Raw genomic sequence first — 26,822 nt, forward strand, 5'->3', positions numbered from 1 at the left:
GATGGATACTTTTTATCCATTATCACACCCTATATCTTTTGATTGGATCATTTAGGCCATTTATATTCACAGTGATTATTGAATGCATGAATTTAATTCCATTATGTTGTCTATAGAGCTGGAGTTTCTGGTGATATTCTTTTGTCCTTTTTAGTCTTTGTTGCTTTGGTCTATTTTCCTCCACTTAAAGAGCCCCCTTAAAAATTTTTGCAGGGCTGTTTTAGTGGTCATTAACTACTTTAGATTTTCTTTGTCTGGGAAAATCTTTACCTCTCCTTCTTTTCTGAAAGACAGCCTTTCTGGATAAAGAATTCTTGGCTGTATATTTTTTCCCATTCAGCAAGATGAATATATCCTGCCACTTCTTTCTGGCGTGCCAAGTTTCTTTAGACAGATCTGCTGTGAATCTGATTTGTCTTCTCTTGTATTTTATGGCTTTTATTCTCTTGCTGCTTTCAGAATTCTTTCTTTGTGTACTTTGTGAATTTCACTATATGTATTGGTGTGTTTAGCTTTTTTTTTTAATTTAATGGAAGTTCTCTGTGCTTCTTATATTTTGATTCAGTTTCCTTCCTCAGTTGAGAGATGTTTTATGCTATAATTTACTCAGCTAAATATTCTTCCCCTTTTTCTCTCTCTTAATCTTCTGGTACTCCTATTATATGAATTTTATTTCATTTTAATAAGCTGCTGAGTTCCTTCAGTCTACCTTCATCTCCCCATATGTTTATTTCTCTCTTCTTTTAAGCTTCATTATTTTCCATAATTTTATCTTCTATATCAGTGATTTATTCCTCTGTTTCATCCATCCTCAATTTTATGGACTCCATATGGGCTTGAATCTCAGTTATATAATTTTTAACTTCAGTCAGACTCGATTTTAGAGTTTTTATCTCTGCAGAAAGGGATTCTCTAGAGTCTTCTCTACATTTTTCAAGTCCAGCTGGTATCCTTATAGTTCTTGCTTTAAATTCTAGTTTAGACATCTTTCTTATATCTGTATTGACTAAATCCCTGGCCATGATATCTCCTTCCTGATCTTTCTTTTCACATGAATTTTTCCCTCTGTCCAGAAATTAAAAGAAGAAAGGGAAAAAAAAACCAATGACAAAACACTAAAACTAGATTCTGTGTGTGTTTTGATATGCTTGTTAAAAGAATCTAGATCCAAAAAGAAAAGGAAAAAAAAAGGAAAAAAAAAAGAAAAGAAAAGAGAAAAGTTAAAGATAAATGATATACATAAATTAAAATTAAAATAATAAAAATTTTAAAAGGAATTAAAAAGATAAAATACATGACAAATAAGGAAATAAAAAGAATAAATATAACAAGGAGGCTAGTTCCTATTTCCCTTAGAGCTGAAGCTTTGCAGTACTTTATGATCAGTGAGTTGTTTATGCTGGTCTTCTAGGGGAGCATCCTGTTGCACTTATTCTCAGTTGGTTTTTCTTGTGGTTGTGAAAATATCCAGGGTGCTGAGGGGTGTGGCTTGATGTAGGTGGCTCTTTCCTCCACTCGGTAGTGTTCTTTTGCTCCTTGAAGGCTTTCGGTGCTGATGAGTAGGATGTATATGGTGGTGCTCCTCTCTCCTGTCCAGGAACTGACAGCTTCCCCACTATTCAGGGAACCTTTACAGAAGACCAATAAATCACCCCTATTGTGTCCCTGTTTTCCATAAGAAACCTGTATTCACCCTTCCTATACCCAGCCTTTATTATCTCAGGCACAAAACAGAATTTGAAAACTCCAGATTTTAGGGAATCCAATGACATGGACTCATGCTGTTCCTCTTGAGGAGGGGCTTCTCAAGCTTTTGCTGTCTGATGATATTGCCTTTGGTGCAATTTTAAATGGGACTGATTTCTTAATTTCTTTTTCTGGTATTTCACATTGGTGTATAGATATGCAACATATTTCTGTATATTGATTTTATATACTATGACTTACTGAACTCATTTATCAATTTTAGCAATTTTTTGGTGGAGTCTCTCAGGTTCTCAACATAATGTATTATGTTATATGTCAACAGTGAAAGTTTGACTTCTTCCTTGCTGATTTGGATGTCTTTTATTTCTTTTTGTTTTGTTATTGCTGTGCCTATGACATCCAGTACTATGCTAAATAAGAGTGGTGATAGGGGACATCCTTGTCTTGTTCCTGACCATAAAGTAAACCTCTCAGTTTTCCACCATTGAGGATGATATAAGCCTTGGGTTTTTTATGTATGCCTTCTATTATTTTGAGGTATGTTCCATCTAATGCTACTTTGTTGAGGGATTTTGTCAATAATAAATGTTATACTTTGTCAAATGCTTTTTCTACATTTACTAAAATGATCATATGCTTCTTATCCTTTCTTTTAATAATGTGGTGTACTGATAATATTGAGTCAGGTTTGGCTGAAAAGAATGTATACTTTTCTGTTTTATAATGGAATGTTCTGAGTATATCTGTTAAATCCATCTCATCTAGTGTGCCATTCAAAGGCATTGTTTCCTTGTTGATTTTCTGTTCAATCAGTCCATTGATATAAGTGTGGTGTGAAAGTCTCCTACTATTATTGTATTATAATCAGTTACTTTATGTTTGTTACCAGCTGATATATTGAGGAATTCCCATGTTGGTTGCATAAATATCCAGTTGTTAGATATGCTTGTTGGATTGCTTCTTTTAAAATGATGTAGTGCCTTTTTTTTATGTCTTGTGACAATCTTTGCATTAAGGTCTAGTTTTCCTGACCATAGGTATTGCTGCTCCAGCTTTCATTTGAAACCATTTCCATGATAAATGTTTCTCCATTCCCTCACTTTCAATATACAGTTGTGCTTGGCTCTGAATGGATTCTTCTGTAGGTAACATATAGATGGGTCTTTCTTTTTTTGTTTGTTTGCTTTTCATCCATTCTAACACATTAAGTATTTTAATTGGAGCATTTAATCAATTTACATTCAAAGTAACTATTGATAGATATGTATTTCTTGTCATTATATGGATTTTTTTCATTGTTTCTGGAGGTTTTCTCTGAACATTTCTTGTCTTTTTAACTTGACTCTGCTTTGTACTCAGAGTCCCCTTTAATATTCTTGTGGTGCTTGTCACACAAGAGTAGTGGTCACAAACTCTTTGGTTTTGTTTTTCTGGTAACTTTTTACCTTTATTTTTATTCTAAATGACAGGCTTTCTGGATAGATCATTCTTGACTGCAGATTTTCCCCCTCCAGCACTTTGAATGTATCATGCCAATCCATTCTGGCTTGCCAATTTTCTGTTGAGAAATCTGCAACTACTTTTATGGGTCATCCATTGCAAGTTAAGGACTACTTTTGTCTTTATTTACTTATTTATTTATTTTTAGGATTTTGTCCTTATCAGTTTATTTTGTAAATGTAATTACAATATGTATTGGTGTTGACCTGCTTTTGTTGATTTTGTTGGGAGTTCTCTATGCCTCCTGACTTTGGATGTCTGTTTCCTTTCCCAGATTATGGAAATTTTCAGCTATTATTTCTTCATATAAATTTTCTGCTCCCTTTTCTCTCTCTTCTTCTTCTGGGATTCCTATAATACAAATGTTATTACATTTGATGGAATCACTGAGTTCCCTAAGACTATTCTTGTGTTCCATAATTCTTTCTGCTCTCTTTTGTTCAGCAACATTATTTTTCATTATTTTGTCTTCTATGTCATTAATTCATTCCCTTGCTTCTTCCAGCCTGATGCTCATTGCAACAAGTCTGTTTCCAATATCATTTGTTGCATTCTTCATCTCTCATTAAAACTTTTTAACTCATATCTCTATAGAAAGGGTTTCTCTAATGTCTTCTATTGTTTTTTCAAGCCTACTTAGTATATTTTATTGCTTTAAATTCTCCATCAGGCATGTTACTTATATCATTTTTGCCTAGATCTCTGTTTATGGTTTTATCGTGTTGATTCAGTTGGGATTAATTCATCTTTTGGCATTTTTTTCTAAGTCTCCGTATTATTTTCTGTTAGAAAATCCAGTTATATCTCCTGTTCTTGAAACTAATGGTCTTAGGAAGAAGTCATGCAGTGACCAGGGTCTGGAACTTTAGAAACTGTCTCTGGTGTGTGCTCCATGGAATTTGACCTTGTGTTTTGACTGATCTATTCCACATTATCAGCCATCTGCAGAAGATCTCCTTGCTTATTATGGACAGTGTTTGGTCCCTCGCATGAATGTGGCAAGTTTTAACTATGTATGTTCTGGTCCTTTTGTGAAATAAGACCTGAAACACACTCACCAGAACTGAGGCCCTGACTAACTCTTGTAAGGAGACATGGTATGGCCAGGGCTTTGTTTTGGTTTACTGGGAGTGGGCTGTCATACTCATACTGAGGTACGCTTGACTGAGAAGGACAGCCCAGCCAGAGGGCAGGGGAGTGAGGTTTGGTGTAAACAAGTTAGGCAGCCAGTGTGGGTGCTAAGCACTTTCCCAAAGGTGTGCTGTGTTCATGGTGAGAGGCTAGGGGAGCAGGAATGGCACCAGCCACCTCCTTTGTTTCTAAAGAGGCATCTGTGTGAATGCTGACTCACAGGGAAGCACTCTGAAAAGCGCGAATAATCTCCTTGTGTGCTCCAGGCATTCTTCAGATTACTGGTTCCATGCCCTGTGCCCAGGCAGATTTTCCTGCCTTCTCTCCAGGATCAGGGCAGTACCCTCAGGAGTCTACCCAAGCTAAACCTAAGACCTTTAATATTTCAGGCTTTAAGTCCTGATGGTTGCAAGAACTCACAAATATTAGACCTTATCATTTTCCAAGCCAATGGCTTTGGAGAAAGATTCATTTTGTGCATTCCTATGTGTGGTCCTCTCACTCTTGCCCTCATCCAAGATGATGACTTCCTCCCCTCTGTAACAACCATGATCTATTTCTCCACTATACCACATCTCCACACTTCCTACCTTTTAAACTGTGGCCTCATCTCTCCCTTTAGTAGTGGGATTTGTTCTGTCAGCGTTTAGGTTGATTTGTTGGAAATTTAGGATGATTTTATAGTTATTCAGTTCTGTTTGTGGGAGGAGACAAGTCTAGGTTCCTCCTACTTTGAATTCGTTTTACAGACTCCTCTGCATTCATCTTTAATCAAAAGTGTGTTTGTTTTAAATAACATATTGTTGGGTATTTATTTTCCTCTTTTTATTCATTCCCCCTTTGTTCTTTGATTGAAACATTCAGACCACGTACCTTTAAATTAATTATTGAAAACATTTAATTAGTTATTGATAGGTGTGTACCTATTGCCATTTTGTGTATTGATTTATGATCCTTTTCATAGTCTTTCTTTTTTTCCATTCTTCTTTTCTTCTATTTCATTGTAATTTGGGCAATTTTTAATCTTACAATTGGCTTTGTTTCTCTTTGTTTTGTCTATGTATTATAGTTTTTTGGTTTGTTTTACCATGAGGATGATATACAATTTATAAGTATATAACAGTCTATGTTAAGTTCATGGTCACTTAAGTTTGGACACATTCTAGAAGAACTTTGTAAATTCGTTCTTCAATGTTTTAATATATGCTGTTATTTTACATTTTTTAAATTTTTTTAATGTTCATTTATTTTTGAGACAGAGAGAGACAGAGCATGAGCAGGGGAGGGGCAGAGAGAGAGGGAGACACAGAATCCGAAACAGCTCCAGGTTCTGAGCTGTCAGCATAGAGCCTGATGCGGGGCTCGAACTCACAGACTGCGAGATCATGACCTGAGCTGAAGTCGGACGTTCAACCAACTGAGCCACCCAGGTGCCCCATTATTTTACATTTTTATTCATAATTTTATTACTTCTATTTATATTTTCATAGTCTTAAGTAAATCTCTTTAATACATCCTGTAATACCAGTGTTTTTTTTGTAATAAACTCTTTTAACTTTTGCTTGTCTGGAAAATAATTTATGTCATCTTCATTTCTAAGTCATAACATTGCTAGGGAGAGTATTACTGGTGATAGGTTTTATTTTCAGCACCAGGATCAAGGGCAAAATGTAGAAACCCATAATGCACAAGTGGATATTAATCCAGATATATCAATAATTGATTTAAATGTCCATGGTCAAAATATACAAATTAAGATACAATAACTGTCAGAGTGGAGTAAAATACAGAATATATTTTCTACAAGAAAACCACTTTGAATATAAAGATACCTAATCCAACATGGCAGAGAGGTATGGGGATTAAAACTTCCCACATCTCTCAAACAAGAAAGGGTTGAAGCCAAAGGACATTGAACACCAAGAGTCTGGGAAGAAAAGAGACTGAGTCTCTACTAGGGAGGCACCAGGACAACCTGACCAGCCATAGGTTTGTGACTGTGACCTAGGAGAGATCAAATGGACCATGTAGGCATGGCGGGGAGGGATCCCCCTATGCAGAGAGAAAAAAGGAAGAGAAAGAGAGGTGGGGAAGTATAGGACTGTATCTGGACAAGAGAAAAACCTCAGACTGGTATGGAGAGGGATCCCATCTCTAACTGCTGGACTGTCTCCAGACTGGAGCCAGCTGCTCTGCACACATCTAGGGAGGAGGGGAACCAGCCCCTGGCTTGGTACCTAGTTCAGAGATGCAGTCTGCAGTGGGAGAAATCAATCCCCTCCCTGGAGTGCTGTGGGACAGGACAAAACCAGCCAGGACCACATATCAGATGGCAAGGATAGGTGCTTCCCCAGTACCAGGACACATAGAGTGGTTCTAGCCAAGCTCCTGGGCATGGGAGTCAGTGGAGTGAGACAAACTGCCCCGTCTGCACCCACATCAGAGAGAAGATGGCTCAAACCTCGAACGGAGTGATTTGGGATACCGGGTCCATGGAGAAGAGACTGGGGTCGCCATTTTTCTCCCCACCACCACCACCAGGGTGGGGCCTCAGGGATCAGTCCCTGGGATCCACAGTGGAAGCGGGACCCACCTACACCAAATTATTCCCCCCTGCACCTGGAAACTGTGAATCTACTGGAGCAAGGTAGATGCTGAGGAACCAGATGTCCCCCTCCTCCAGACCAGTGCTGCTGCATTGCCTGGATTAATTCTCAGGCAATTCTTGTTATTTAGTGTCATATACTCTGGATGTAAAATTCTCTCTTGTCTAGCAAGAAACTGGGATGCAGGATGAAAATGAGAGATGGCTAATGTCTGGGAAAAGACAAGAGCCCCGAATAAGGGTTCTTGTCCCATATTTATTAAGATCAGAAGGCTTACAAATATGATGGACATACACAGAGACAAAAAAACTGGAAACATTAACTTGGGTCCGTGAGGGAAAAGGGGGGTTGAAGATATACAGTGTTTGAGGTTTGGGTCAATATAAAACAAAATCCTGGTGTCCGGCAGATGGGCAGACAGCTGTTAACGGCAGACAGGAAGCACCCTGTCTGTTTAACTTAGCTAGCCTAGGGGATGAGATAGGGGGAATAACTTCAGGGTTAGTAAGGCACCTTTTATTTTGTTAACCATTTCTGGTCTGGGATGCTTTGCCTGTAGCACAGAGGTCCATTATCCAGTTCAACAATTTGCCTAACTTAGCCCTATCCTCCTGTGAAAGCAGCTTTACTGCTATAGTACTAAATTGGGATTGCTTCCACCCTGAATATCTAGTATTATTTATTTCATATACTTATGTTTTGGGCACCTTTGCTCCATTTCTATTTTAGGCCATTACCTCTCCCTCTATATTCTGGGGGCTCTACACCCCCTTTCTATTTTGGGGTACTTTTGAGCCTCCCTATTCTTGGGGTGCCAATCTGGTTTACCCAAACTCAGGTGTGAACATTTTATGGCTTTGTATTTCTTTCTGCCTTGTTTACCCTTGGTGTAAGGCCAGGGGATGCCTAAGTTTATCCCCCATAATTGAGATATATTCTTCCTTCCTTTTCTCCTTCTTATCTCTTTCTTCCTCTAGTCTGGTTACACAGGTGTTTGGTTTGTTTTAGCAGACATATTTAATCTATTTTCTTGATACATGTTCTACACCTCCTTCTTTACTTTCCTTTCCTTCTCTCTGGAATAATCAAGCCGTATAGTTTCTCTGTGTGGGTAACTTTATCTTTGTTTCTTTTGCCCCCACTTGCTTCTTTATTTCCCTTCCTCTCTCTCTCTCTGGATTAAGACATTTAGTCTCTGCCTGCTCAATGTTTAATTTTTTTCCTTTTTCCCTACTCTTGTCATTTCTCTCTTTCTATGTGCTCTTCCACCAGCATTGCCTCCACCCAATTTGTTACTTGTTCATGGCGTTTCTGGTTTTTTGATTTTGGATTTTTAAAAATTTGTGTGTGTGTGTGTGTGTGTGTGTGTGTGTTGAAAGTTTTTATCTCCTGTTTGCTTGTCTGTTTTCTTTCCAAGGCTACTTCAAGGAACAAATCAAAGCACACTTGGTGCAAGGTCCAAAATATCACTACATGTAAGGAAATAAAATAATCAAAGTCACAATGGAGAGCAAGTAACAGCCTCCAAAAAAACCTCCTGAAGAATCAGCGCCTGGAAAGCGTATGTCCCTCCTTTAATATAGCAGTTGCTCTTGCAGGTGCAGAGAAGATGACAAGCTTTTAAAACACATACTAGCTAAAATGATGAAATGGAAGAATTCTCCTCAAAAGAAAACATGGGACAGCTAAAGAATTTGTCAAAACAGCTATAATCAATGTAAATAAAAAATAATTTAGAATAATAGTTATAAGATTAATAGCTGGGCTTGGAAAAAGCATAAAAGACAGCAGAGAATCTATTGCTGCAGATATCAAAGAACTAAAAATAGTCATGATGAATTAAAAATGCTATAAATGAGGTGCAAAATAAAATGGAGGTGGACACAGTGCGGATTGAAGAGGCAGAGGGGAGAATAGTTGAATTAGAAGATAAAATTATGGAAAAAGAGGAAGCTGAGAAAATGAGAGATTAAAATATAAAAACAGGATCAAGAGGGGAGAATGAGAGAATAAGTGATTCAATCAAATGGAACAATCTGTATCATAGGAATTCCAGAAGAAGAAGAAGAGAGAGAAAGGGGTTGAAAGTGTACATGAACAAATCATAACTGAGAACTTCCCCAATCTGGGGAAGGAAACAGACATTGAAATCCAGGAGGCATAGAGAATTCCTTCAGATGTAACTTGATCTTTTGCATATCAGAGTGGAAGTGGCAAAATACAAAGATAAAGACAGAATTCTGAAAGCAGCTAGGGATAAACGGGTCTTAAAATACGGGTATAATCATAAGGATAGTAGCAGACCTGTCTACTGAAACTTGGCAGGCCAGAAAGAAATGGCAGGAAACCCTTAAAGTGCTGAATAGGAAAAATATTCAACCAAGAATCCTTTACCAGCAAGTCTGTCATTCAGAGTAGAAAGAGATATAAAAGTTTTCCCAAACAAACAAAAACTGAAGGAAATCGTCACCACTAAACCAGCCTTACGAGAGATCCTAAGGGGGACTCTGTGAGTGAAATTTTGCAACGACCACAAAGTACCACAGACATCACTACAAGCATGAAATTAACAGATAACACAATGACGCTACACCCATATCTTTCAATAATAACACTGAATGTAAATGGACTAAATGCTCCAATCAAAATACATAGGGTATCAGAATGGAAAAAAAAAAACAATAAGACCCATCTATTTGCTGTCTACAAGAGATTCACGTTACAACTGAGGACACCTTCAGATTGAAAGTGAGGGGATAGAGAAATATCTATCATGCTACTGGAAATCAAAGAAAGCTGGAGTAGCCATACTTATATCATACAAGCTAGACTTTAAATTAAAGTCTGTAACAAGAGATGAAGAATGGCATTATATAGTAAATACAGGGTCTATCCATCAGAAAGAGGTAACAATTATAAATGTCTATGCAATGAATTAGGGAGCACCAAATATATAAAACAATGAATCACAAACATAAGCAATCTTATTGGTAATAATGTGGTAATTTCAGGGACTTTAATACTCCATTTAGAGCAACAGACAGATCATGTAGACAGAAAATCAGTAAAGAAACAATGGCCCTGAATGATGCACTGGACCAGATGGACTTAGGATATATTTAGAACTCTACATCCTGAAGCAGAGGAATATACTTTCTTCTCCAGTGCACATGGAACATTCTCCAAAATAAATCACAAATTGGGTCATAAAACAGCCCTTAATTATATAAAAGAATCGAGATCATACCATGCACATTTTCAGACCACAATGCTATGAGTTGAAATCATCTACAGGAAAAAGTTTGGAAAACATCCAAAAGCTTGGAGGTTAAAGAATATCTTACTAAAGAAAGAATGGGTCAACAAGGCAATTAGAGAAGAAATTTAATAATATAGGTAAATAAATGAAAATGTAAACACAATATTCCAAACCCTTAGGTATGCAGCACAGGCAGTCCTGAGAGGAATGCACATTGCAATGCAGGACTATCTCAAGAAATAAGAAAAATCCCAAATACAAAATCTAACAGCACACCTATAAGAACTAGAAATAAAACAGCAAAGAAATCCAAATCCCATCAGAAGAGAAATAATAAATAGCAGAGCAGAAAGAAACAATACAGAATAAAAAGCAAAGTACAATAGATCAATGAATATAAGAGTTTGTTTTTTGAGAAAATAAAAAAAAAATGGTAAACCTGTAGTCAGGCTTCTCAAAAAAGAAAATAGAGATGACCCAGATAGATAATATCACAAATGAAAATTGAATTATTACAAACAATCCCTCAGAAATACAAGCAATTATCAGGGAATAGTATGAAAAATCATATGCCAATAAACTGGGCAACCTGGAAGAAATGGACAAATTCCTAAACACCCACACACTACCAAAACTCAAAGGTGAAGAAATAGAAAATTTGAACAGACCTATAACTAGTGAAGAAATTGAATCAGATATCAAAAATCTCCCAACAAATAAGATTCCTGGACCTTATGGATTCCAAGGAGTGTTCTACCAGAAATTTAAAGTGGATTTAATATCTATCTTTCTCAAGCTGTTCCAAAAAGTAGAAATAGAAGGAAAACTTCCAGACTCATTTCATGAAACCAGAATTACGTTAATTCCCAAACCAGACAGATACCCAACAACAAAGGAGAACTAAGGCCACTATGCCTGATGAATATGGATGTAAATTTCTTAGCAAGATACTAGCAAATCGAATTCAACAGCATATAAAAAGAATTATTCACCATGATCAGGTGGGATTCACTCTCAGGCTGCAGGGCTGGTTCAACATTCACAAATCAATCAATGTGATACATCACATTAATAAAAGAAAAGATAAGAACCATATTATTCTGTCAGTATATGTAGAAGAAGCATTTGTCAAAATACAGCATACTTTCTTAATAAAAACTCTCAAGAAAGGTGGGATAGAAGGAACATAATTAAACATCATAAAAGCTATTTATGAGAATCCCACAGCTAATATCATACTCAATGGGGAAAAACTGAGCTTTCCCCCTGAGATAAGGAACATGAAAGGGATGTCGACTATCACCACTGTTGTTTAACATAGTGTTGGAAATCCTAGCATCAGCAATCAGAAAACAAAATAAAATAAAAGGCATTAACATTGGGAAAGAAGAAGTCAAACTTTCACTTTTCACAGATGACATGATACTCTAATGGAAAACCCTATAGACTCACCCAAAAGTCTGTTAGAACTAAGACATGAATTCAGCAAAGTCACAGGGTACAAAATCAATGTACAGAAATCTGTTGCATTTCTCCACACCAGTAATGAAGCAACAGAAAGAGAAATAAAGAAGCTGATCCTGTTTACAATTACAGCAAGAACCATAAAATAACTAGGAATAAACCTAACCAAAGATGTATAAGATGTATATGCTGAAAACTATAGAAAGTTTATGAAGGAAATTAAATAAGACACAAAGAAATGGAAAAATATTCTGTGCTCATGGATTGGAAGAATAAATATTGTTAATATGTCAATACTACCCAAAGCAATCTACACATTGAATAAAATCCCAGCCAGCATTGAACTGGCATTCTTCTCAAAGCTAGAACAAACAAACCTAAAATTTGTATGGAACCACAAAAGATCCTGAATAGCCAAAGTAATATTGAAGAAAAAGACCAAAGCATGAGGCATCACAATCCCAGACTTTAGCTTCTACTACAAAGCTATAATCATCAAGGCAGTATGGTATTGGCACGAAAACAGATACATAGACAAATGGAATAGGATAGACACCCGAGAATTGGACCCACAAATGGATGGCCAACTAACTTTTGACAAAGCAGGAAAGAGTATCCAATGGAAAAAGACAGTCTCTTTAACAAATGGTGCTGGGAGAACTGGACAGCTACATGCAGAAGAATTAAACTAGACTACTTTCTTACCCTATACACAAAAATAAACTCAAAATGGTTGAAAGACCTGAATTTGAGACAACAAACCATCAAAACCCTAGAGGAGAAGGCAGGAAAAAACCTCTTTGACCTCAGTTGCAGCAATTTCTTACTTGATACATCTCTAAATGCAAGGGAATTAAAAGCAACAATGAACTTTTGGGACCTAATCAAGATAAAAAGCTTCTGCACTGTGGAGGAAACAATCGACCAAACTAAAAGGCAACCAACGGAATGGGAAAAGATATTTACAAATGATATATAGAGTAAGGGGTAGTATCCAAAATCTATAAAGAACTCATCAAACTCCACACCCCAAAAAGCAAATAATCCAGTGAAGAAATGAACAGAAGACATGAATAGACATTTTTCCAAAGAAGACATACAGATGACCAACTACACATGAAACAATGCTTAACATCACTCATCATCAGGGAAATAAAAATCAAAGCCACAATGAGATACCACCTCATGCCTGTCAGAGTGGCTAAAATGAACAAATCAGGAGACTATAGATGCTGGTGAGGATATGGAAAAATGGGAACCCTCTTTCTCTATTGGTGGGAATAAAAACAGGTGCAGCCACTCTGGAAAAACATTGTGGATATTCCTTAAATAATAAAATATAGAACTACCCTATGACCCAGCAATAGCACTACTAGAAGTTGACCCAATGGATACAAGAGTGCTGATGCATAGGGGCACATGTACCCCAATGTTTATAGCAGTACTTTCAACAATAGCCTCTTAAATACAGAAAACAAACTAAGGGTTTATAGGGGGTGGGGGAGAGGGGAATGTGGGTGATGGGCATTGAGGAGGGCACTTGTTGGGATAAGCACTGGGTGTCATATGGAAGCCAATATGACAACAAAGTATATTAAAAATAAATATAAAGATACATATAAATTGTGATTAAAGAAGATGAAAAAGATATCATGCTAATAATAATTTTAAAAGAGCTGGAGTAGCTTTATCAATTTCAGCCACAGCAGACTTTAGAATAAGGAGATTTATTAGAAAGAGTTTCATTACATAATGGAAGAAGAAGTTCATTCTACAAAAAGGCATAACAACACTTAATGTATAAACATTTAAGAAACTGTTATAATATGTGAGGCAAGTCAGATACAATTGCAAGGATAATTAGATGAATATACTACTTTAATTAGAGAATTTGAACTCTTCTATGAGAATGGACAAATCTTGAAGGCAGAACAATTAGCCAGAGCATAGATAAACTATCAATAAAGGAAATGGAATTGCTATAAAAAAGAGCAGAGTATGCAGTCTTTTCAAGCACGTGTGGAACATTAACTATGATAGACCACGTTTTCATTCCATACAACAATTTAAAAATATATAAATCATACAATTTCATCCCTCAGTATACAATGAAATTAAATATAAATCAATAAAATAAAGCTGAAAAAGCCAAATATTTAAAGATTAAACAACATACTCTTAAAAGTCAAAGAAGAGTCAAAGTAGTAATGTCAACATGTAAAATAGTTTAAACTAAATAAAAATGAAAACAGTTTACCAAATTTTCAGGATATAGTGAAAGAAATTCTTAAAGGTAGATTTTCACCTTTAACACATATGTTAGAAAGGAAGAAATTTCTACTGATCTAAAGTTCCACTTTAAAAAAAAATTGAAAACTAGAGAAAATCGGCACTAAAATAATCAAAAAGAAAAATAATATATTAATATAGAGCAGAAATCAGTGAAATTGAAAGCAGGAAATAGAGGAAATCAACAAAACTAAGAGCTGATCTTTTGAAAATATCAATAATATCAATAAGGCTATTACTAGGCTTATAAAAGTTGGAGACAAACCAAAATAATATCAGAAATGGAAGAATAAACATTAACAGATTCATTCATATTAAAAGATAAAGGAAAACTATCATTCTTTGTTAAGATACTTGATTAGCTAAGAAAACAAATTTGATAACATAGATGAAATAGATCAATTTCTTTCAGTGTATATTGCATCAACTCACACAAGAATAGACAATTGTTGGGCACCAGGGTGGTTAACTCTTAGTTTTGACTCAGGTCATGATCCGAGGGTCATGGGATTGAGCCCTACATCAGACTCTGCACTGAGTGTGGAGCCTGCTTGAGATTCTCTCTCTCTCTCTCTCTCTCTCTCTCTAAGTCTCTCTGCCTCCATTTGTCCCCTCTTCCACATTTAAATTCTCTCTGTAAAAGAAAGAGGAAGAAAGAAAGAAAGAAGAAATTAAAAAGGCAATTGTAATTGGCCTATACATATTAAAACTTTGAATTAATTATTTTTTTTAATTTTTTAATGTTTGTTTTTTGTTTTTGTTTTTTTTCAATATATGAAATTTATTGTCAAATTGGTTTCCATACAACACCCAGTGCTCATCCCAAAAGGTGCCCTCTTCAATACCCATCACCCACCCGTCCCTCCATCCACCCCCCATCAACCCTCAGTTTGTTCTCAGTTTTTAAGAGTCCCTTATGCTCTGGCTCTCTCCCACTCTAACCTCTTTTTTTTTTTTTCCTTCCCCTCCCCCATGGGTTTCTGTTAAGTTTCTCAGGATCCACATAAGAGTGAAACCATATGGTATCTGTCTTTCTCTGTATGGCTTATTTCACTTAGCATCACACTCTCCAGTTCCATCCATGTTCCTACAAAGGACCATATTTCGTTCTTTCTCATTGCCATGTAGTATTCCATTCTGTATATAAACCACAATTTCTTTATCCATTCATCAGTTGATGGACATTTAGGCTCTTTCCATAATTTGGCTATTGTTGAGAGTGCTGCTATAAACATTGGGGTACAAGTGCCCCTATGCATCATGACTCATGTATCCCTTGGGTAAATTCCTAGCAGTGCTACTGCTGGGTCATAGGGTAGGTCTATTTTTAATTTTCTGAGGAACCTCCACACTGCTTTCCAGAATGGCTGCACCAGTTTGCATTCCCACCAACAGTGCAAGAGGGTTCCCGTTTCTCCACATCCTCTCCAGCATCTATACTCTCCTGATTTGTTCATTTTGGCCACTCTGACTGGCGTGAGGTGATATCTGAGTGTGGTTTTGATTTGTATTTCCCTGATAAGGAGCGATGTTGAGCATCTTTTCATGTGCCTGTTGGCCATCTGGATGCCGTCTTTAGAGAAGTGTCTATTCATGTTTTCTGCCCATTTCTTCACTGGGTTATTTGTTTTTCGGGTGTGGAGTTTGGTGTGTTCTTTATAGATTTTGGATACCAGCCCTTTGTCCGATGTGTCATTTGCAAATATCTTTTCCCATTCCGTTGGTTGCCTTTTAGTTTTGTTGGTTGTTTCCTTTGCTGTGCAGAAGCTTTTTATCTTCATAAGGTCCCAGTAGTTCATTTTTGCTTCTAATTCCCTTGCCTTTGGGGATGTGTCGATAAGAGATTGCTATGGCTGAGGTCAGAGAGGTCTTTTCCTGCTTTCTCCTCTAGGGTTTTAATGGTTTTCTGTCTCACATTCAGTTCGTTTATCCATTTTGAGTTTATTTTTGTGAATGGTGTGAGAAAGTGGTCTAGTTTAAACCTGCAAGTTGCTGTCCAGTTCTCCCAGCACCATTTGTTAAAGAGACTGTCTTTTTTCCATTGGATGTTCTTTCCTGCTTTGTCAAAGATAAGTTGGCCATACGTTTGTGGGTCTAGTTCTGGGGTTTCCATTCTATGCCATTGGTCTATGTGTCTGTTTTTGTGCCAATACCATGCTGTCTTCATGATTACAGCTTTGTAGTAGAGGCTAAAGTCTGGGATTGTGATGCCTCCTGCTTTGGTCTTCTTCTTCAAAATTACTTTGGCTATTCGGGGCCTTTTGTGGTTCCATATGAATTTTAGGATGGCTTGTTCTAGTTTTGAGAAGAATGCTGGTGCAATTTTGATTGGAATTGCATTGAATGTGTAGATAGCTTTGGGTAGTATTGACATTGTGACAATATTTATTCTTCCAATCCATGAGCAGGGAATGTCTTTCCATTTCTTTATATCTTCTTCAATTTCCTTCATAAGCTTTCTATAGTTTGCAGCATACAGATCTTTCACATCTTTGGTTAGATTTATTCCTAGGTATTTTATGCTTCTTGGTGCAATTGTGAATGGGATCAGTCTCTTTGTCTTTCTGTTGCTTCATTGTTAGTGTATAAGAATGCAACTGATTTCTGTACATTGATTTATGTATGCTGCCACTTTGCTGAATTCATGTATCAGTTTTAGCAGACTTTTGGCGGAGTCTTTTGGATTTTCCATGTATAGTATCATGTCATCTAAAAAGCGAAAGCTTGACTTCATCTTTGCCAATTTTGATGCCTTTGATTTCCTTTTGTTGTCTGCTGATGCTAGAACTTCCAACACTATGTTAAACAACAGCGGTGAGAGTGGGCATCCCTCTCGTGTTCCTGATCTCAGGGAAAAAAGTCTCAGTTTTTCCCCATTGAGGATGATGTTAGCTGTGGGCTTTTCATAAATGGTTTTTATGATGTTTAGGTATGTTCCTTCTATCCCGACTTTCTCAAGGGTTTTTATTAAGAAAGGGTGCTGAGTTTTATCAAAGGCCTTTTCTGCATCGATTGACAGGATCATATCGTTCTTATCTTTTCTTTTATTAATGTGATGTATCACGTTGATTGATTTGTGAATGTTGAACCAGCCCTGCATCCCAGGAATGAATCCCACTTGATCATGGTGAATAATTCTTTTTATAAGCCGTTGAATTCGATTTGCTAGTATCTTATTGAGAATTTTTGCATCCATATTCATCAGGGATATTGGCCTGTAGTTCTCTTTTTTTACTGGGTCTCTGTCTGGTTTGGGAATCAAAGTAATACTGGCTTCATAGAACGAGTCTGGAAGTTTTCCTTCCCTTTCTATTTCTTGGAATAGCTTGAGAAGGATAGGTATTATCTCTGCTTTAAACGTCTGGTAGAACTCCCCTGGGAAGCCATCTGGTCCTGGACTCTTATTTTTTGGGACATTTTTGATGACTGATTCAATTTCTTCACTGGTTATGGGTCTGTTCATTTCTATTTCCTCCTGATTGAGTTTTGGAAGTGTGTGGGTGTTTAGGAATTTGGCCATTTCTTCCAGGTTGTCCAGGTTGTTGGCATATAATTTTTTATAGTATTCCCTGATAATTGTTTGTATCTCTGAGGGATTGGTTGTAATAATTCCACTTTCATTCATGATTTTATCTATTTGGGTCATCTCCCTTTTCTTTTTGAGAAGCCTGGCTAGAGGTTTATCAATTTTGTTTGTTTTTTCAAAAAACCAACTCTTGGTTTCGTTGATCTGCTCTACAGTTTTTTTTAGATTCTATATTGTTTATTTCTGCTCTGATCTTTATTATTTCTCTTCTTCTGCTGGGTTTAGGCTGCCTTTGCTGTTCTGCTTCTATTTTCTTTAGTTGTGCTGTTAGATTTTGTATTTGGGATTTTTCCTGTTTCTTGAGATAGTCCTGGATTGCGATGTATTTTCCTCTCAGGACTGCATCCCAAAGCGTTTGGATTGTTGTATTTTCATTTTCGTTTGTTTCCATATATTTTTTAATTTCTTCTCTAATTGCCTGGTTGACCCACTCATTCTTTAGTAGTGTGTTCTTTAACTTCCATGCTTTTGGAGGTTTTCCAGACTTTTTCCTGTGGTTGATTTCAAGCTTCATAGCATTGTGGTCTGAAAGTATGCATGGTATAATTTCAATTCTTGTAAACTTATGAAGGGCTGTTTTGTGACCCAGTATATGATCTATCTTGGAGAATGTTCCATGTGCAGTCGAGAAGAAAGTATATTCTGTTGCTTTGGGATGCAGAGTTCTAAATATATCTGTCAAGTCCATCCGATCCAATGTATCATTCAGGGCCCTTGTTTCTCTATTGACTGTGTGTCTAGATGATCTATCCATTTCTGTAAGTGGAGTGTTAAAGTTCCCTGCAATTACCACATTCTTATCAATAAGGTTGCTTATTTTATGAGTAATTGTTTTATATATTTAGGGGCTCCGGTATTCGGCGCATAGACTTTTATAATTGTTAGCTCTTCCTGATGGATAGACCCTGTAATTATTATATAATGCCCTTCTTCATCTCTTGTTACAGCCTTTAATTTAAATTCTAGTTTGTCTGATATAAGTATGGCTACTCCAGCTTTCTTTTGGCTTCCAGTAGCATGATAAATAGTTCTCTATCCCCTCACTCTCAATCTAAAGGTGTCCTCAGGTCTAAAATGAGTCTCTTGTAGACAGCAAATAGATGGGTCTTGTTTTTTTATCCATTCGTATACCCTATGTCTTTTGGTTGGCGCATTTAGTCCATTTATATTCAGTGTTATTATAGAAAGATATGGGTTTAGAGTCATTGTGATGTCTGTATGTTTTATGCTTGTAAAGATGTCTCTGGTACTTTGTCTCACAGGATCCCCCTTAGGATCTCTTGTAGGGCTGTTTTAGTGGTGACTAATTCCTTCAGTTTTTGTTTATTTGGGAAGACCTTTATCTCTCCTTCTATTCTAAATGACAGACTTGCTGGAAAAAGGATTCTCAGCTGCATATTTTTTCTGTTCATTACATTGAAGATCTCCTACCAATCCTTTCTGGCCTGCCAAGTTTCAAAAGAGAGATCAGTCACGAGTCTTATAGGTCTCCCTTTATATGTTAGGGAACGTTTATCCCTTGCTGCTTTCAGAATTTTCTCTTTATCCTTGTATTTGCCAGTTTCACTATTATATGTCATGCAGAAGATTGATTCAAGTTACGTCTGAAGGGAGTTCTCTGTGCCTCTTGGATTTCAATGCCTTTTTCCTTCCCCAGTTCAGGGAAGTTCTCAACTATTATTTCTTCAAGTACACCTTCAGCACCTTTCCCTCTCTGTGCCTCTTGGATTTCAATGCCTTTTTCCTTCCCCAGTTCAGGGAAGTTCTCAACTATTATTTCTTCAAGTACACCTTCAGCACCTTTCCCTCTCTCTTCCTCCTCTGGGATACCGATTATGCATATATTATTTATTTTTAGTGTATCACTTAGTTTCTAATTTTCCCCTCATACTCCTGGATTTTTTTATCTCTCTCTCAGCTTCCTCTTTTTCCATAATTTTATCTTCTAGTTCACCTATTCTCTCCTCTGCCTCTTCAATCTGAGCCGTGGTCATTTCCATTTTATTTTGCATCTCGTTTGTAGCATTTTTCAGCTCCTCCTGACTGTTCCTTAGTCCCTTGATCAATCTAGCAAGAGATTCTCTGCTGTCCTCTATACTGTTTTCAAGCCCAGTGATTAATTTTATGACTATTATTCTAAATTCACTTTCTGTTATATTATTTAAATCCTTTTTGATCAGTTCATTTGCTGTTGTTATTTCCTGGAGATCTTTTGAGGGGAATTCTTCCGTTTGGTCATTTTGGATAGTCCCTGGAGTGGTGGGGACTTGCAGGGCACTTCCCCTGTGCTGTGGTGTGTAACTGGAGTTGGTGGGCGGGGCCGCAGTCAGACCTGATGTCTGCCCCCAGCCCACTGCTGGGGCGACAGTCAGAGTGGCGTGTGCCTTCTCTTCCCTTCTCCTCAGGGCGGGATTCACTGTGGGGTGGTGTGGCCTCTCTGGGCTACTTGCACACTGCCAGGCTTTTGGTGCTGGGAATCTGGCTTATTAGCTGGGGTGGGTAGGCAAGGTGCACGGGGGCAGGAGGGACAGGCTTATCTCACTTCTCCTTCCTTGATCCACTTCGGGAGGGGCCCTGTGGCAGCAAGGGAGTCACACCTGATGTTGGGAATTGTGGCTCCGCAGAAGCACAGTGTTGTGTGTTTGCACAGAGCGAGCAAGTTCCCTGGCAGCAACTGGCTCCCTTTGGGATTTTGGCTGGGGGATGGGCGAGGGAGATGGCGCTGGCGAGCGCCTTTGTTCCCCACCAAGCTGAGTTCTGTCTTCCTGGGGCTCAGCAACTCTCCCTCCCTTTGTCCTCCAGCCTTCCCGCTTTCTGAGCAGAGCTGTTAACTTATGACCTCCCAGATGCTAAGTTACGCTTGCTGTGGGAACACACTCTGTCTTGCCCCTCCACTTTTGCAAGTCAGACTCGGGGGCTCTGCTTGGCCGGCAGGCTGCCCCTCCACCCTGGCTCCCTCCCGCCAGTCCGTGGAGGCGCACCGCCTCGCCGCCCTTCCTACCCGCTTCCGTGGGCCTCTCGTCTGAGCTTGGCTCTGGAGACTCCGTTCTGGTAATCCTCTGGCAGTTTTCTGGGTTATTTAGGCAGGTGTAGGTGGAATCTAAGTGATCAGCAGGATGCGCGGTGAGCCCAGCGTCCTCCTACGCCGCCATCGTCTCCCGAACTCCTTGAATTAATTATTAAAAATTTCTAAAATAGAAAGCTAGACCAAATGGGCTTAATGATGAATGCTGCCAAAAATTTAAGAAAGAAATTATGGTAATAGTTTCCATCACCTCCTACCTGTTGAGACAGAGGACTTCATAACTCATCCTATAAATTTAGCATTAGCCTAATGTTAAAACCAGACAAAAAATTACAAGAAAAGTAAACTACAGGCCAATATCTCTCATGAATATATTTTATTAATGAAATATCAAATTCGATTCAACAATGTATACACTTAATTATACACCACGACTTAGTGGGGTTTATTGTAGGCCTGCAAGTCTGGTTCAACATTTAAAAGTAAATGAATATAATTCATCACATCAACAAACTAAAATACAAATAACATGATCATATATATATATATATATATATATGTATGTATATATATGTGTGTGTGTGTGTGTGTGTGTGTGTAAAAGAATTGATAAAACTAAACACCTATTCATGATAAAATCTCACAGCTAAATAGGAATACAGATTATCTTGATTTGATAGAAAAAAAATCTACAAAATACATGGAATAACATCATACTAATTGGTGAGAAATTAAAGTTATTTCCACCAAGATCAGGTACAAGGATATTCCCTCTCACTACTCTCACTCAACATTGTACTGGTAGTCCTAGCTAATGAAATAGTATAGGAGTAGGAAATAAAATAAAAATACAGATTAGGGGGAAAAAGTGTAAATCTCCATTTGTTCATGAAGGCATATTTGTAGAAAATATCAAGAATCTGGGCTCCTGGGTGACTAACTTGGTTAAGTGTCAGACTTCAGCTCAGGTCACGATTTCATCATCCTCTGTGCTGACAGCTCAGAGCCTGTAGCCTGCTTTGGATTCTGTGTCTCCCTCTGTCTCTGCCCCTTCCCTGCACTAGCTCTGTCTCTTTCTCTCAAAAATAAAATGAAAACTTTTTTTTAATTAAAAAAGAAAAAAATATATAAAAGAATCAACCAAAAAATCTCCTGGAAAAAATAAGTGATTACAACAAAGTTACATGATTGAAGATTAACATTATTTTCCTGTATACTATCACTGAACATTTGTAACTTAATATTAAACACATTACCATTAGCAACACTAAAAACAAAATACTGAGGCATAAATTTAACAAAATATATTAGGAGGAAACTAGAACTATCTGATGAAAGATTCAAAAGAAAAAAAAACTAAACAAATGGACTGATAGATCATGTTCACGATAGGAGGATTTAAAATTATCAAGATATGGGGGTAGAAGATGATTGCAGAGTAGGATGAACATGGGCTCCTCTCACCCCAGGAAAACAAATAGAAAAATATCAAATCCTCCTAAATATAGCCAAAATCAATCTGAAAACAGAAAAAAATTCTGCAACTAAAGGGAGGGTAGGACGTGTGGAGACGTCGTTTACTGGAGAAATGGAACATTGTTGCTGCAGATAAGAAGGTACTGTGGTGGCAGAGAAGAGAATGTAGGAATAGAGCTTCAAGTGGGGAAGGTGCTGTGGTGGCAGATAAGAAGAGAAAGTGGAGTACACAGGTGAACACAAAAGGAGAATGCTTCCCCAAAGCCTTTGACTTGGAAAAGAGAGGGGCTAATTTTCAGAAGTTTGTGGAACCAAGAGGGCTTAAAGCTGGGAGTTTTGAAGGTCCTTGGTCCTAAGATATTGCACTGATCCTGGAGAGAATGAAGACAAAAAATCTGGCGGCAGACAGAGAAGAAATAAATATCTGAAAACCAACTGAGATACATAGAAGGGAGATTACTTCCTCTTCTCAGAGGGCTTTCCTGAGAGAAAGAATGCACTGGGGATGTATCTCCAGGGAAAGGGAGCTGGCTGGAGTCATTTCCTTCCACCACTCCTAAGCATGAACACAGAGCCAATTATAAGAAGCAGTGCAGTACACAAGGAAAATGCCTAATTTGTTTACACCAAGTCTTACACTCATGAGCTCTGGCTGGACTACCCTTCCCAGTCAAGCTTGTTTTGGCACCAGCAAAGTAGGCACCTTACCCAGAAGACCTGCAGACACCCCTTCCCACAGTACATATGCCAACCTGTGTTCTGCAGGGGTTGATTACCAGGTCTAATTTAAAAAGCAGACCAGGGGCACTTAGGTGACCTTGTCAGTTAAGTGTCCAACTTTGGCTCAGGTCGTGATCTGGTGGTTCATGAGTTTGAGCCCTGCCCTGGGCTCTGTGCTGACAGCTCAGAGCCTGGAGCCTACTTCGGATTCTGTGTCTCCCTCTCTCTGCGTTCCTCCACCACTCGCGTTCTGTCTTTTTCTCTCTCAAAAATAAATAAACATTAAAAATTAAAAATAATAAAAAGCAGAACAGAACACATCATTGAAAACTCACTATATTCAAAGGTCCAAAAATTACCCGCTGCAGGCAAGGAGAACCTCTACAAACAAATGACCTGAAGGATAACACAAGCAAAAACAAGATCAGAGCACAGGGAGCACCCAGAGAGAATCCTTATGTGCCAGACCCTAGTCGCTACATGATCTCTTCTTGATAAAGCCATTATTCTCAGGAGCATAAAACATAACTGACTTTTCTAACACATAGAAGAACACAGAGACTTAGACAAAATGCCAAGATAAAGGAATTCATTTCAAATGAAACAACAAGACCACGACTGAATATCTAAGTGAACCAGATATAAATAATATGCCTGATTGAGAATTTAAAGAAACAATGATAAGGATACTCACTGGGCTTGAGAAAAGAGTTGAAAACATCAGGGAGACCCTAACCACAGAGATAAACATTTAAAAAAGAATATCTCAGAGATAGAGAATGCACTAACTGACATTGGAAACATGCTTGATGAAATGAACAGTTGGCTGGAAGAAGCAGAGAAAGGAATTAGTGATATAGAAGAAAAAATAATGGAAACAATGAAGCAAACAAAAGAGAAAGAGAATTATTATGGAACGCAATACACTTAGGGAACTTAGTGACTCAATCAAAAGAAATAACACTAACATTATAGGAGTCTTAGAAGAGAAAGAAAATGAGGCAGATTTTTTTTTTTAGAAAATAACTGTTGAAAACTTCTCTAATCTGGGGAAAGAAACAGACATACAAATCAAGGAGGCAGAGAAAATATCAACAAAATCAACAAAAACATGCTAACAATAAGATACATTGGAATTAAATTTGCAAAATGTAGCAATAAAGAAAAAAAATCTTAAAAACAACAAAGCAAATGTAGTCCTTAACTTACAAGTTAAGGCCCACATGGGTAGTGGCATATTTCTCAAAAGAAGCCTAGAAACCCAGAAGGGATTGGCATGATATATTTAACAGGTTTGTGAAAAAAATATGTATATCTTCAACCAAGGATAATCTATCCAATAATTCTACCTTTCAGAATAGAAAAAGAGTTAAAGAGTTTCCCAGACAAATGAAAACTAAAGGAATTTGTGACTACTAAAACTACCCTGTAGGTAATAATAAAGGGTATTCTTTGAATGAAAGGAAAGCCCCAAAGTGACAAAGACAAGAAAGGAAGAGATAAAATTTCCAGAAACAACAAAAAAAGTAATAAAATTGCACTAAATACATATATATCAATAAATACTCTGAATGCAATGGAATAAATGCTGTAATCATGAGACATAATGTGTCAGAATGGATTAAAAAAATCTATATGCTGCCTACAAGAGACTCATTTTGGAATTAACAATACATGAAGATTTAAAGTAAGGGGATGGAGAAATGCTTACCATAAAAATCTATGTCAAAATAAGCCAGAGTAGTAATATTTATATCAGAAAAACTAAACGTTAAAACAAAGATTTTAACAAAAAATGAGAAAAGTTACTATATTATAATAAAGGAGACTATCCAACAAGATCTAACAATTGTAAATATTTATCTCCCCAACATGATAGCACCCAAATATATAAAACAAATAATAATATACTTAAATGAAATAATTAATAAATGATACAATAATAGTAGGGGACTTTAATGCCCCACCTACATCAATGGAAAGATCATATAAACAGAGAATCACCAAGGGAACACTGATTTTAAATGACACATATGACCAGATAGACTTAACAGATATATTTAGAATATTCCACACTAATACAGCAGAATATGCAATCTATTTATTTATTCATTTATTTATTTACTTACTTTTAAATGTATCTCTAAGTGTGTTAGCATATAAATTAATAATGATTTCAGAAGTAGAATCCAGTGATACATGCCCTACATATAGCAGCCAGTGCTCAGCCCAACAACTGTCCTCCTTAGTACCCCTTGCCCATTTAGCCCATCCCTCCACCAACAACCCTTTAGCAACCTTCAATATGGTCTCTGTATTTAAGAGTTTTTTTTTTAATTTAGTAACGCTCCCTGTTTTTATATTATTTATGCTACTCTTCCCTTATAATCATTGCTTTGTATCTTAAATTCCACATACGAGTGAAATAACATACTTGTCTTTCTCTGACTAATTTTGCTTAGCATAATACCCTCTGTTTCCATCCACATTGTTGTAAATGACAAGATTTCATTCTTTTTGATTGCCAAGTAATATTGCATTGTATATATACACCACATCTTCTTTATCCATTTATCCGTCCATGGATATTTGAGCTCTTTCCATAATGTGGCTATTGTCAATAGTACTGCTATAACCATTGGGGTGTGTGTGCCCCTTCTAAACAGCACACCTGTATCCTTTGGATAAATACCTAGTGCAATTGCTGGGTCATAGGGTAGTTCTACTTTTAACTTTTTAAGGAACCTCTATACTGTTTTCCAAAGTGATTGCACCAGTTAGCATTCCCACCAGCAGTGCAAAAAGATTCCTCTTTCTCTCCATCCTCGCTAGCATTTGTTGTTGCTGGAGGTGTTCATTTTAGCCATTTTGACAGTTCTGAGGTAATATCTCATTGTGGGTTTGATTTATATTTCCCTGATGTTGAGCATTTTTTTTCAAGTGTCCATTAGCCATCTGGATGTTTTCTTAGGGAAATGTCTATTCATGTCTTTTGCCCATTTCTTTAATGGGTAATTTTTGTGGTTTTTTTGGGGGAGGGGGGTGTTGAGTTTGATAAGTTTTTTTATAGACTTTGGATACTAACCCTTTATCTGATATGCCATTTGCAAATATCTTCTCCAATTCTGTGGATTGCCTTTTAGTTTTGGTGATTGTTACCTTCACCATGAAGAAGCTTTATTATTATTATTTTCTTGATGAGGTCCCAATAGTTCATGTTTGCTTTTGTTTTCCTTTCCTCCAGAGACATATTGAGTAAGAAGTTGATGCAGCCGACGTTTTTGCAGACTTTGTCCTCTAGGATTTTTGGCTTTCTCTCTTACCTTTAGGTCTTTGATCCATTTTGAGTTAATTTTTGTGAATGGTGTAAGAAAATGGTCTTGGGGGGTGACTGGGTGGCTCAGTTAGTTGAGTGTCCGACTTCGGCTCAGGTCATTATCTCACAGTTTGTGAGTTCGAGCCCTGCATCGGGCTCTGTGCTGACAGCTCAGAGCCTGGAGCCTGCTTCAGATTCTGTGTCTCCCTCTCTCTCTGCCCCTCCCCTGCTCATTCTCTCTCTCTCTCTCTCTCTCTCTCTCTTTCTCTCTCTGTAAAAAATAAATAAACATTAAAAAAAAGAAATAAAATGGTCTTAGTTTATTCTTCTGCATATCGCTGTCCAGTTTTCCCAACACCATGTGGTGAAGAGACTTTCTTCATTCCATTGGATAGTGTTTCCTGCTTTGTAAAAGATCAGTTAGCAGTATGTTTGTGAGTCCTTTTCTGGGTTCTGTCTATTCTGTTCCATTGATATATGTATCTGTTTTTGTGCCAGTACCATACTTTCTTAATTACTACACCTTAATAATAATCTTGAAGTCCGGGATTGTGATGACTCCAGATTTGTTTTTTGTTTTTTTTTTTCAGGATTTCTTTAGCTACTCGGGGTCATTTCCAGTTCCATAAAAATTTTAGGATTGTTTGTTCTAGCTCTTTGAAGAATGCAGGTGTTATTTCATAGGAATTGCATTGAATGTGTACATTGCTTTGGGTAGTATTTACATTTTAACAATATTTGTT

This window comes from Panthera pardus, unplaced genomic scaffold, assembly GCF_024362965.1.
Source record: "Panthera pardus isolate Hobbes unplaced genomic scaffold, ASM2436296v1 HiC_scaffold_1, whole genome shotgun sequence".
NCBI lineage: Eukaryota > Metazoa > Chordata > Mammalia > Carnivora > Felidae > Panthera > Panthera pardus.